The sequence below is a fragment of the Rhagoletis pomonella genome, unplaced genomic scaffold (assembly GCF_013731165.1).
Source record: "Rhagoletis pomonella isolate Grant_MI unplaced genomic scaffold, Rhpom_1.0 Rhpom_scaffold_00814, whole genome shotgun sequence".
Taxonomy (NCBI): domain Eukaryota; kingdom Metazoa; phylum Arthropoda; class Insecta; order Diptera; family Tephritidae; genus Rhagoletis; species Rhagoletis pomonella.
Window position 1 is genome coordinate 21814 of NW_023459368.1, and position 13041 is coordinate 34854.

At 35.6% G+C, this 13041-nt stretch overlaps 1 pseudogene; it reads right to left on the reverse strand.

Moving 5' to 3' along the window:
• Positions 1 to 7510: 7510 nt before the first annotated feature.
• Positions 7511 to 13041, reverse strand: LOC118751577 (annotated as a pseudogene).

A 13041-nucleotide genomic window follows, 5' to 3' on the forward strand; every position in this document is an offset into this window, starting at 1 on the left:
AAACAAACAAAATGGCGCTTTCCATACTTGTAAGCCTATACAATGATATGAATTTACTATGAAAACTGACGGAAGGGAAAAATCAAGTTAGACTTAAATGGTTGAGTTCAAGTAGCGAAATAGTTTTATGATGGAAAAAATGGCGTCGAATCCGCAACCGTTGAACTGAGTGGAACTAGTCAACTGTGCGTTTCTAAAACAAACACTCAACAGTTTAACAACGGCTACGCCTTAGAAACGCGCCCATTATAAAATATAAAATATGAAATATATATATAAAATATAAGTATATATATATATATAAATATGAAACTTGATGACAATTAGCAAAAAAAGTTCATAAAATGTGGTTTTCATGATTGAGAGTGTTTCACAATCGCATATCATCAGCACGGGTCGATTTTTCAATGCCAACGTTCTGGCCACAAACGTGCACCCACTTTTCACGAAAATTTAGGCCTTTTGGCTGACGAAACAAACGCACAAACTTGTTCCAATCACAAAGCACTTATTTGATATCATTAATTTGTAATAAATCAAAATTAAAATTAAAATCGCTCATAAAATACATCAAATTGCTAAAAATAGTCATTCCGAAGCGATAGAAGACGATGTAAACAAAACGGGAAACATCAAAAACGGTACGAAAACTTTTTGCTGAAATGCGATTACAAATACAAAGATGGCGGATGGCACTTTGATGAAGAGGAAAGCTAGATTCATCGGCGGTATCAACATTGGCTGGATTTGGGAATGCAACATCGCTGTTTAAAAACATGAATGTTCCCTCAACAATTATCGATGTTAAAAAACATCGGTTAAAAAAACGATACATCGATGTTTTACCGATGCTTTAATTTCTCACTATTACGCGAAATAAAATTTAGCCTGAAATATTTTTTAAACTCGAAAGAACTGGATCCACATATCCGCTACAAACCATAACTTTATACAAAACTTTGAAAAATTCTACATATTTTTATCCTAATTTTGAATTTTTTTCTGAAAAATCGCCTTTTTAACGAATTGGTTTTGCTGACGGGGTTTTGTACTTTTTACCATATAAAAGTAAATTTCTTGTAGAATCAAATGCGAAAAACCTTTTGCAAACAAACTTAAACACTCAACCCCAGTTATTATAAGTTGCACCTTTTATATGAAAAAAAAAACCCAAAAGCCGCCAGAGAAAACTCATTAAAAATCAAAGGGATTTTTAGCCGCTTAAAACTTGCACGCGTTTTATTAGAATTACATATACCTAGAATTTTTTTAAATATTCAGACTAATACTATGTCTCCATGGTGAGATTTAATGAAAATTTAGCGCTCTGACGAGATTTGACGTTAAATCTTTTGAGATTTACCATATAAAATTAAATTTCGAAAGGCAGTAATTTAAGTTAAATTTTCGTCAAATCTTCAATAATATTGATCAATAAGTACAATTTGTTGAATGGTAGAAGTGATAGCTATTTCGGAAATCACCACATTTCCTCATCAGACTCAAATTATTGTTGCTTTTCCACAATAAATTTTCATTTAAAAAACGGCCTCGAGCTCAATATAAATTGTTGAATATAATTGTTATAAGGCCAAAAATAACAAAAACAAATAACTTAAGGACGAGCACACCTAAAAAAAAAGTTAAGCATTATAAAAAATAGAATTATTAGCAAAAACCAACAATACCAACAACCACATGATCAAGTGAATTGCAGCGGAATAGCTGCGCTTGATTGTGTTGGCATAAAAAAAATGGAAATAGTGGAAAAAAGCAAACGATAATTTACAAGGCGTACTTAGCAAGGTGCATAGGCAACTGGATGAGTCAGTGGGATCGTCGGTTCGAATCCTACTGAAAGAAGTCTGATGAGGAAATGTAGTGATTTCCGAAATAGCTATCACTTCTACAATTTTTTCAAATTATTGTTGCTTTTCCACAATAAATTTTCATTTAAAAAACGCCTCGAGCTCAATATAAATTGTTGAATATAATTGTTATAAGGCCAAAAATAACAACAACAAATAACTTAAGGACGAGCACACCTAAAAAAAAAGTTTAGCATTCTAAAAAATAGAATTATTAGCAAAAACCAACAATACCAACAACCACATGATCAAGTGAATTGCAGCGGAATAGCTGCGCTTGATTGTGTTGGCATAACACAAAAGGAAATAGTGGAAAAAAGCAAACGATAATTTACAAGGCGTACTTAGCACGGTGCATAGGCAACTGGCTGAGTCAGTGGGATCGTCGGTTCGAATCCTACTGAAAGAAGTCTGATGAGGAAATGTGGTGATTTCCGAAATAGCTATCACTTCTACCATGTTTTCAAATGATTGTGGCTTTTTCACAAATAAATTTTCATTTAAATACGGCCACGAGCTCAATACAAATTGTTGAATATCATTGTTATGAGGCCAAAAATAACAAAAACATATAACTTAAGGACGAGCACACCTAAAAAAACAAGTTAAGCATTCTAAAAAATAAAATTATTAGCAAAAACTAACAATAGCAACAACCACATGATCAAGTGAATTGCAGCGGAATAGCTGCGCTTGATTGTGTTGGCTTAACAAAAAATGAAAATAGTGGAAATAAGCAAACTATAATATACAAGGCGTACTTAGCACGGTGCATAGGCAACTGGCTGAGTCAGTTGGATCGTCGGTTCGAATCCTACTGAAAGAAGTCTGATGAGGAAATGTGGTGATTTCCGAAATAGCTATCACTTCTACCATTTTTTCAAATTATTGTTGCTTTTCCACAATAAATTTTCATTTAAAAAACGGCCTCGGGCTCAATATAAATTGTTGAAATTAAGAAAATATTACTTTAAAAACTAAAAATTTAGAAGAAATGTCTTATAGTAATATCATGCAGAGTCTTCTCCGCTTTCTATAAGTCATTTACGCGCTGCGACGAAAAATTTATAAATTTCGGTAATGGTTCTGCTTCGATAACATTGCACCAAACATCCTCTAGAACTCAAATATTTTTTACCGTTTTGATAATTTTTCTTAAATTCGGGAAAATGATTCGGAATATGGTACCATTCTTTACATATATAACTATATATTATATGTACGTACATATTTACCACGAATAAGAAGCCAATAATATGAAAGGTTCACATAATGAAATTCCGCTCTGGTACCTTCCTTTTATCTGTCTGTATATCAATGCAAAAAAATTTAATTTAGAAAACGACAAATATTTAACAACAAGTAATGTTTAGCAAAAAAAAGCCGACTTAAAAAAAATATATATATATCTATATATTTCATGATTCAATGTTCGGATCTAAACCAAATTAGTATGGGACCACCTCTGGGACACTACCTTTCCGTTGCAAATTGTCGAAATCTGTTGACGTGGTCCAAAGATATGCGGTAACATACATAAAAAAAAAATAAAAAAAATATTCCGACGAACTGATAACCTCCTCCTTTTTTGGAAGCAGCATATTTCAATACAGGTATAAGTATGTTGCTACCCTGTCGGGAATTTCGTAGTCGACTACTAAAATAGCCAACTTTTGGCTAACTTACTACGGCTAACTTTTAATTGGTTTCAAAGTCATGCAGGGCCCAATTGAAGGGATATGTATGTATGCAGTATGTAAAATTGTTTCACAATTTTCACCTTCGCCAAAATTTGTTTTCAAAAACAAAAAATTTAAAACAATTATGTATGTACATTTATTGTCATTGTGTTTTTTATTGAAAGCGAAAAAACATGGATTTACGCAATTTTATTTACGTTTTAAAAACATGGATTTGCTTCGTTATTTGTCTCAGTGGGACCCACAGTATATGTATACAGTAATAAACCTTTTTGAGTACTCCTCGGTGGTAAAATCTGATCAGGGCTGATAATGAGAAGGAGGATGAAATTTGTTGATTCAGAGTTGTATACAAAATTACTGTGGTATGAAAGGGAGCAACAACCGTGCTATGGCAGAGTGGCACATGACATGACTGTATAATAGTGACCGAAATTAATTACAGAAGTGTAAAAAATGCAAATTGTTCTCCATTACTATAGATACTAATACAGATCATCATAGTTCAGTGTTTATACTAAACCGTAAATAATAATGAACTGTTAAATACTGACAACGCTAGTACTTAAACCAAATTTACGTAAAAGTTGCGTTCCAGATGCTTCACGATTTGCAGGATTTGCAGGAAAAGCTGTTTTCTTTTAGTGAATTCCATATACAGCTTGTAGCCAGAGGCAGTGGCATGTGAGACTCATTGAAATCTACTCATCATGTTGGAGCAGCTCCGGGTAATGGACCATTGAATGTAGCTGAAGTAATGACCACCATAACCAACGGAGTCTCGAAGCAAACGCATGTTCGGAATTTATAAGTACCAATTCATAGCAATTACTATTGTATGTGTGTATGATTCATCTTTACGACATTCTATACTTTGATCAAATCGTTATTAAGTATTTCTGAGGAGTAATGGTCGCTTGAACTTGGGTGTGCTTAATGAGCTGTCTTGGCAGATGCCTTGGCAGGAATTGGAATCTCTATAACTATACAAAACCCAAAAAAAATCACGTTTTTTTCATAAAAATATGATCTTACAATGGATATTTTTTAATTTTAAATTTACATTTAAGAAAACTCCATTCAGTGCAATAACTACGATTTCAGTTTTTCAGTTTATAGAAACACAAGCATTAATTATGTTCTTAACTATTGATATTATTCTTAATTAGGCATTGATATTACACTTCACCTACATTTTGTTGATAAATAACCTGCAATTACATATATTTTATCCTCGAAAGGAACTTTTTCTAATCACGCTGCACACAACCCAAAAATACTCCTCGGGGACCAATTGGTGAAAAACTTCGAAAAGGTTTATTACTGTACATACTGTGGTGGGACCATCCTCATCAAACCAAGAATGATAGAATACAAAGATTGCGCCGATATGGGTGCAAAAAATTGTCGTTCTGCGCATCTACGTCACAATATCAAAGTTGTTGTTGGCGAGCTGTCAAACTACGTACAATTTCTACACAGAAATGTAAATATTGCACACAATTTGGTTAAATAACTATAATAAAACAATTTAAGTGCAATTTACTGAATCGTAACACCCCTATTCTGCAACTCTTACGTATTCGGATTTTGCCACGAATCGTAGAAATAGTATGCTGCAATCCGAATCGTATTTTCGAACATTCGAAATTCGTAACAATGGCATGCCTAAAAACGAACGAGTAAGCTTTTTTGCGTAATTTTGTACGAAAACAATTCTATGTCGGAGGCGAAATAAAAGTTGTAAATCGATCATATCACTAGCTTATTAATAAACTCGGTTTGCACTATGCACTTGTTTGCAAATTTCGACGTGGGTTCTGCGAAAATATACTGTGGACGGCGTAGCCTTTGACGTGCGGAAGCCCCTCTTCCCCGCAACACAGAAAGGAGAATTCTACTTAGTAAGGGTTATAGTCCCTAAGCGCGGCCGAAGGCAGAAACAAGCGCAACAGGTGGTGGACCTAACAAAGTGCATGTTTTCAATGGCTTGGAAGAAGCTGTTATTGCATTAATTGGATTGAGAACCAGAGCTTCAGGCATAGGAGGAGTTCTGGCTTGTGGTTCAACAATTCAACCAGAAGCTGACATAGATGCGTCCATGGTTACTATGCCCGTCAGCTCCGCATACCTTTGTGAATCCATTGCCATAGCGCCCGCTTACTCTGCTGCTATAATTGCAAGTCAGAATCCATAATTAAATTAACCAATTTTACAATAAACAACCACATGATGAGTGTTGTTTTAAGTCCTTTTCACTTTTTTTTCCTTCATTCAGCTATCTTCGAAAAACAACTGATAGCTGGCAATGCGGCACATGTTTCCGCAAGGGTTGCAGCATGTGGATTTTTCATTTTTCGTAGCGTAGCTACGAATTACGAGTTACGAAAATTCGGGTTCTAGCATAAGGGGGTAAATATATTCTTAACTCATTTCGAAACAAATTTTTGAATATAATTTTATTGCAGGCAGTCAGTAGTCCAGTGAAATGGAGCTGGCAAAATTTTTGAAGCTGGGAGCAGCGATTTTCTTGTGCGCATGATTTTCCGGTTTATGAAAATGTGTAAGAAAGACTCATTAATAAGCTGCGTTCTTAAAATAACAATATATTACTTAAGTTGTTAAAAAATATATGGAGAATGAAATTTATATAAAGTAGAAAAGTTTTAGATCCTATTTCTCTATACAAAACTAAGTGTTAGATAGTTCTACTTTATAGAAAATGCTAAAAATTACCTAAATTATTATTATTATTATATTATCCTTACACTGCTTCGTGTTCTTATTTTTGCATGAACAGAAAATATTTAAGCCAAACAATTAATGTCAGAAACGAAAATAAAAAATTCAATTTTATACGGAGAATTTTGCTCCAATTTTTGCAGCGATTTAGTCCTGAATCGAGTTTTGCAGTTCCGAACACTGTTCTCTAAATTTGCACTGTTTTATAAACCACAAACCGCAGTGTGAACAGCAATAGTTACTGAAGTGGTTAAGTTCGGTTTGAGATGGTCAACTTGTTGGTGGGGACGTGGTATAAACGAGGATGTGTACTTTTTTGCTATTCTAAGGCGCCGTAGAAAATATCGCGGTGGGGTTTAGTAGCGCCCCCAACTATTTCGGGCTATTCCGTCCAAAGGGGTGGCCCGATCCAAAAAAAAATTGTTTCACTTTACACTTTACTCGATTAGTTATAACTTTCTTTACGACTTTAATATTAACCAATTAATCACAATTCATTAAATAAAAACATCTTCAAAATCACGCGTCTGACTTTGGTTGCATATGCAAATTAAATGGCGGAGTTCAGCTGTCAAACTCCAAAATATGCAAAAGAATGAGAGACAAAAGAAGATAGGATACAACCCAGAATGCATTAAAAATATACAAAGGTGTTCTCTGCAAAAGGTGTTCAGCTCCTTTTCTTCGCATAACAGAAAGAGAATTCTATTTTGTGAGGGTTATAATCCCTAAGTGCGGCCGAAGGCCGCCTACGTAGAAAGGTTTTCTCTGCAAAAGGTGTTCAGCTCCTTTTCTTCGCAAAACAGAAAGAGAATTCTACTTTGTGAAGGCCCTAAGTGCAGCCAAAGGCCGCCTACGCAGAAAGGAATTCTACGCAAAAAAAAAAGATTTGTTAAAAAGAACATTTTTTTTTTATAAAAACTTGTTTTGCTATTTTTAATTAACCTTTTTATTCCTTATTCAAAATCGCCCGATATCTAATTTGGCATAATTTCTTTTATTAAAAAAATCACACGGTTTGTGTTAGCTGGGTCATATTCCACTTCAAACTGCTCAGTTTGCCTAAGAAAATTCCGTTTTCCCCCTTTTTCAAACGGTTCCCTAGGGGCCTGTGGGAGGAGCCCAAGGGGGGTACGCCTTTTTAGAAAGTGGGGGGGTTGGGTAATTTATTAATAATTTCGGTTTTAAATATGTTATTTTTTGCTGAGCTGTCATGGTATTTTTTGCTGAGTTGATTCCACAATCAACTCAGTATAAAAGCGATTATAAATACCCATTTCAAACTACAGAATATTCTCATAATCTCCAGCAGCAAAGTGCTCCATACAAATGTAGCAGTTTTTAAAACTGAAACCTTTCCCTTGGCGGCAGAACTGCATCCACTTGCGCGCCAAAGTGTGATGCGTAGGAAAGGTGAATAAACTACACTCCGCTGCAGCTTTTTGTAGCTATTAGTACAGCCAGACACCGCACACTTCATTTTTGTGTTATTTTTTTCATAAAACTCACTAATATAATTATATTAACAAAATTACTATAGCAAATGCACCACTCGCCATACATTTTTCAGAAAATTTTGATAGAGTGACGTCATCACCCGAATAGCTGATTGCCAATATCGCAAAGCAAAAGTAACGGACCTGCGCAAAGCGCAATCTCTTTATTCTATCATTCTTGTCATCAAACGGGTAAATACGTTTCATCATCAGAAGCACCTTCTGCAAAATTTCAAAAGGCGTGAGTCTAATTTCTAATCTTAACGTACATGCCGGTAACTACCTTTTAGTTTAAACAAATTGTTGCCAACTGGCGACAAGCTCCGGGAGCTGCAAGGACTTGTGGGTGTATTATATGAACGTGGTGAACTACTTGGAGACTCGCAATCAATAAGGAATGCCTTATCTTGCACTTTAATGATCTGTCAGGAAAATATGTTGCAAGTGTTTAGTTTATTAAATTCTTGATTTGTAAGTATTTACCTTGCTTTTGGATTCCTCCCAAACTTATGTCGGTGCGTTTCTTGGAATTTTGCAGTTTTTCTTCGCATTTCCTCTTATAATATTCCCCATCGCTGGTCAAGGTCTTGAGTTCGCCTATAATTACCTGTACCAGACCTACTCTATATTGACAATTGTTTAACAAATATAAGATCTGGTGGAAAACGAGTACATAGGTAAGTTAGATTATATTTTAAGCATGATAAAAATATTTAATGGTAAAACTGCTCGCTCAGTTCGTCCGCCATTGGAGTTTTTGACGTTTGCTAGTATTTTGAGTTTACTCTCTCGAAATAATTCTAATGTCAAAGAAATTCAAAATAAACAAATGAAAATTGATGATATGAAATGTTTATTTATTCAGAAGTTGAAAAAACTAAAGAAATTGGAAACGAAAAATTAGTTGCCGCTTTACCGGCTGCGGAAATTCCGTTGTCCTCTGCAAGCAAAGCAATATCAAGTTTTTAAGTTCCCGCAATTACCGTATAAAGGCAAAAATGGATCGGGGTTTGTGGTGTTATGAAAACGGATTTGCCAAAGTGCCCCTATGTATGCTCGGCTCATTTTTTGCCACACCACTTGATCCAATGTAAGCACAAGATCGTTCTTTGCAAAAGTGCAGAGCCTTTAAGGTAAAATATCTTTAGATGCCTGCGCCTTAACATGCGAGCAGAAGTCAATAAAACACAATTTCTTTCATTTATTTATTTACATACATACATATGTATTAGAGTGGTTCATGAAAACACTCACTTTGGAAATTCATAAAATTCATGTGATAAAAAAAACGTATTTTTTTAAATTTAAAAAAAAAAAGTTTTTTTATCGGTCGCGCTGGTCGGTCTTTTATAAAAACGCTGATGTTCTCAATTTTTTTATTTTCGTGACATGTTAAAATGCAGTTAAAAATGTGCTTTTTGCATATAATTACTCTGGTATTATTGGGGAACATTCCCTTAATTACACACCTGTCTTGAACAGTTAGAATGGGCCTAGTTCCCGAAAATATGCTCTCGAAAAGACACTAGTGAAATTAAAACGTTGATACTGAACGATTTACGCATTGTCATGGGTTGAAACTTGTTACCAGGGGGTTTCTGTGGTTGCTAATTAGGAATCTGAAGTCAGTTGTTCAAAATTCAAAATGGCGGACCCAAAATGGCGATCCATTTTTTTTTAAATGATTGGATTTGTTCAAAACCCGGCACTCGAGAGTTTTTGGGGTCGCCAATTACGAACCTGAAGTCATTTTTTTTCTATCAGAATGGCGGATTCAATATGGCGATCAAATTAAAAAAAAAGACTAAAATTAAAACGTTGGTACTGAACGTTTTAAGCATTGTCAAGGGTTGAAACTCGTTTCCAGTGGGTTTCTGAGCTTGCTGATTATGATGGTGGATCCAAAATGGCGACCAACTTAAAACAAAATGATTGGATTTGTTTGAAACTCTTAACCGCCATTTTGAATTTTGAAAATCTGACATCATATTCGTAATCAGCAACCCCAGAAACCCACTGGAAACGAGTTTCTTGATCGCCATATTGGATCCTCCATTTTGAATTTAAAAAAATTGACTCCAGATTCCTAATCGGCGACCCCAAAAACTCCCGAGTGCCGGTTTTCGAACAAATCCAACCATTTAAAAAAAAAATGGATCGCCATTTTGGATCCGCCATTTCGAAATTTGAAAAACTGACTTCAGATTCCTAATTAGCAACCTCAGAAGCCCCCCGGTAACAAGTTCCAACCCATGACAACGTTTTAATTTTACTAGTCTCGTTTCAAGAGCATATTTTCGGGCACAAGGCCCATTCTAACTGCCCCAGACAGGTATGTAATTAAGGGAATGTTCGCCAATAATACCAGAGTAATTATATGTAAAAACCACATTTTTAGCTACATTTTAACATGTCAAGAAAATTAAAAAAATTGAGAACACCAGCGTGTTTAAAAAACCGACCAGCGCGACCTCTAAGAAAACTTTTTTCAAAATAAAAAAACACGTTTCTTTTTTTTATCACAAATAACATCAATTTGAGGTAGCGTTTATGAATTTCCAAAAAAAATTTTTTTGAAGGACTCTAATATGTATGTATGCGCATTCAAATTTTGTTGTTTCGACAGAAATATATGAAATGAAACGACGGCGAGAGAAATTTTCAAAATGCTAGCAAACGTCAAAATTTCTAAAGCTGGCTCTCAGCGATTGTACCTTATAAATATTTTTTTCATGATTTTAAGTGCAAGACTAAAATAAAAGTGGATAGAAATAGTCTGTAGAGAGAAATTTACATTACAGACTTATGCATTGCCTGCGACTTTTCCGTATTTGACTATGAATCACGAATCATTGCAATGAGTTTTCTTAATGCACCTGAGCGTATTATTTTGGCACGATTACATGCATCTGGAGACAGCATACAAATAATGTGAATACAATGTCGTTTTTCCCTTTCAGTTAATGGTCTTGTCATATTTTCGGCAACGAATAGTTCACAGGCAGCCACCACTGCATCTGCGGAACTCAGCATGTGAAATGAATCCAATTGCTTTGAGAAGTTTGAAGTGATTTTCAAGCTCGGAACACTTTGACGACTGCAACTTCACGACGTAACGACAGCGACATCATTTTGTCGACAAATGTCGCCTTGAAGCCAGCTTCTTAAACATTTTGAAGACCTCAGCGACATAGCAAACAGCTGATTTTAAAGTTTGACATTTTGCTATATTTATTTCACAAATTGTGTATTTTTATTTAAGTAAATAAGAAAAACATGAACAATCAAGAATATGTGATTAATTTTGCGACAATTTAATTTTGCAGCACTACATCTACTCATTGTCGCCGGCAAAATTAGAAATAGATTTAATTTGGCGACGTCGACAATTGCAGTCCTGCAGCCAAGATGTCGTCAAAATAATTGTGTCCGTAAGAACGTGTGTATTTAAAATTTGACAGATGCTGCTTGTCGCTTGCTGTCGTCAAAGTGTTCCAAGCTTCAAAGCTACTCCGCGTTGTGGATTTTCTTCTGTAATGAAGACCGTTATTGCCACAAAAGTGCAATTACTGCTGTTTAGCGCCTAGAAAAAAAGAGTAATTCATTAGTAACAGCACTCTTGCACGACATGTATTTGCATACGTATATGCCACGGTGGAGAGAATACAGAAGGTGGCGCCAATGGCAACACCCCTAATCAGCTCTCAGTGAATTTGACAGAATCAGCTGTTTTGCTGACGTCACAGTCGAGATGACAGCAGTAGTGATGTGCTGAGTCAATACTTTTAAGTATTGATCGATATTCGGTACCGATTTAAAAAGTATCCAATGCTCTCGATCCTCGGTACCGAAACATTTATGTTTCGAATAAAAGCGCACATAGGCCAAAAATATGGAAAAACGGTTCAGCGGAGACTCGCCTATCAAAACCCGAATGTAGGAGCAAATAGAGCTTTTAATACTGATTCAAATGAAAGATGTATATATGTCGGTTTGAGGCCATAATACAGAAAAACTCTTACTTGTTTGAAGCATTTTTGTTCCAGCTGAATCGGACGATATTATTTTTGCCTAGGGGCAAATTCTGTTACGAGTTAGGGACAATTTTCGAATCGGTATCGGTTTTTTTGACATATGATATGAAATATTTTTACGTCAACAAATGCGATATCGATTCGAAACTCATCGCTAACTGATTACAGAATCTCCCCCCTGAAAGGCTTCTTTATCAGTCAAAGCATTTTTCTGGAACCTTGAATCGACTAAGGTTAAAACTGATAAAATAATATTCCTCTGTTGCGATAAGTTCAAGTGTTTTAGCCGATATCATATAAATTAGTAATGCAAGTTTTTTCTAAACTTGAAATGCATCTAATGACGAAGGTTTAGGTAGGTAAGGAATCGGTATCGGGTACCGAAAATGAAGTATTGGGTACTGAAATCTTTTTTAAGTATTGGGTACCGACAATTCAGCACATCACTAGAGAGCAGTTTAATTTGCCGCTCTCAGTTGTCGACTCTACGATGACGTCACGCCAAAATTACTCTCACAAATTCTGCTGCAATCGGCGCAATCTTGTATTCTATCATTCTTGTGTATATGCTACTTTTGTGTATCTAGATATATTAGAACGTTCCAGAAAAGTAGCATTTATATACATATCGTGTAAGAGAGCTATAATGATTACTCATTTTGGTTTTAAAATATTGTGCCTTGCCTTCCAAGCAGATGGTCCAATGGGAAGTTCAGCCAATACGAGCAAGAATTTAAAAATTTCACCGCCCAAATCCAAGGTAGCACGCTCCTCTGGCATAGCGTAGTCGCTCAAAGCGCGTGGTTGGGTTTTCAACATTTCTTGATCGGGAAAGTAAATGTCAAATTCTCGGGCTTGGCGGCTAGCCCAAAAACGATGGCCGCCGCCAGCTGAGTTTGCTGAGTGCACTAGAGTACCCTAGTGTAGAAAAAAGCGTTCGATGAGCGATGTTATTACCTCTTAGTGCACTCGTTGAACATACCTCATACATATGAATTCGCCTTGCCGTGGTACTCGCGCGATGCATGCCATGCGCCGCTTCATAGGCTTGACAGACGATCTTCGTTTGTTGTATGTTATTAGTTGCGTTCGCGTAGCTGTTAATTGTTCACGTTTAACCAAAACTTTCAAGTGTTTGCGTTCGCGTACGCACTTAGTGCACTCGTTGAACATACCTCATACATATGAATTCGCCTTGCAT